The following is a 1,575-nucleotide window of genomic DNA, read 5'->3' as shown; positions in this document are numbered from 1 at the left end:
TGACTCGCTATTTCCGGGGTGTCTTGATGGTCGAAGCAGACTTTGTGCTGTTGAAGCTTGAGAGGTGAGCAGAGTAAGCCTGATTCCCTGTACTGACTTCTCTGTTGACATCCACCCCTTGGCGCTCATATAATGACCTTATGCAGTTGTGAGCGCCGTAAAAACTCTACTAAAACTAAGAATATCCGCACGCGTATAAATGGGTAGTCCACGCACTGTTTTGAACTCAGTACACATTGGGCATTCCGATTCAATGCCTGATGGGCACCTGTAGATTCACACCCCCCCCCCTTTTTTTAGGTGATTCTCAGAGACATGTTCCTTCATAGGTCTTTGTCTCTAGATAACTGATAATGCGCTACCTTAGAATTGTTAGTTTTATCTGACATTTCTGGCCGTTTTGAGTTACCAGGACCATGAAGATAGAAATTAAATGTTCTATCTGCTTTATCAAAATCGTAAGATTATTCAGAGTTGTTTCCAAGTTATTCATAGAATTGCATGCGAAATAACCTTGACATGCTGTGAAACTCATGTATTTTTGCGTCATGTTTCTCAAAAGTAAGAAGCCCTACTGAGCAGATATAACTTTGTAATTCTGTTGTAGCGAATGGGCAAGGGTTGTTCGTTATCACTGATACCAACTGAACTAACGGTTCGCCCTTGGTAAGTTAATTACTTTCAGCAAATGTTGTTCAAACATATTAGGATGTTTTAGAGCGTGTGACGGAAGATACTTATGTATATAGGTGTCATGGTTGTCATGGTGCAGGTAGTTTTGAGGGGGTAGGGTGGAAATAGGAATCATCCACCTCAGGAAAATATTTTTTAAAGAGAAAACTTTCTTTCTTTCACTGAATGTAGGTAAACAAAAATTTTTGAAATGCCTTTCATGAAAAGAAACCGTACCTTAATCGACATGTTATACTGGCTCAGCACTAGGATACAGAACTGGCTGATCTGCGAAACGCTCAACAGCAGTTTCAAATTCAATTTCTAGAGTTTGGGCATGGCCAAGTTGCAGGAAATTCAAGAGCACAATAGTCTCTATTGCATTATTTCAAGTAGAAGAAAAATTGAATACATGTATTATCCTCCCCTTCCCAAAAACTACACCTTGGCGCATAAAGGCCGAATCTCACCTCGGGCAAAAACATTCACCGACAGGTTGAGAAAAAGGAGACGAAACTCCTTATCAGAATCTCACGGTTCTGTCACACTTTGAATACTTGTGGAGAGAGAAAAAAATGGTGAATAAAAGAGTGGAATGAGCACAGCTGTACAGCGGAGCTCTCGTCAATTAACAAAAAAATGCAGCAAAAACAATATACAAGCAACACAATAAAAACAGCAGTCATTAGCAGACACGAGCTGCGTGACTTTTCTGTTCGCATCTACTTCCTGATCATGAGTGGTCATCTCTCTGAAATCTGTGTCTGCATACTTTGTTGTTGTTGTTGTTGTTGTTGTTTTTTGTTGTTGTTTTTTGTTGTTGTTGTTGTTGTTGTTGTTGTTGTTGTTGTTCTTCTTCTTCTTCTTCTTCTTCTTCTTCTTCTTCTTCTTCTTCTTCTTCTT

This window comes from Aplysia californica, unplaced genomic scaffold, assembly GCF_000002075.1.
Source record: "Aplysia californica isolate F4 #8 unplaced genomic scaffold, AplCal3.0 scaffold00099, whole genome shotgun sequence".
NCBI classification, from domain to species: domain Eukaryota; kingdom Metazoa; phylum Mollusca; class Gastropoda; order Aplysiida; family Aplysiidae; genus Aplysia; species Aplysia californica.
The sequence above is the reverse complement of the archived record's forward strand: the minus strand, read 5'-3'. Positions refer to the sequence as shown.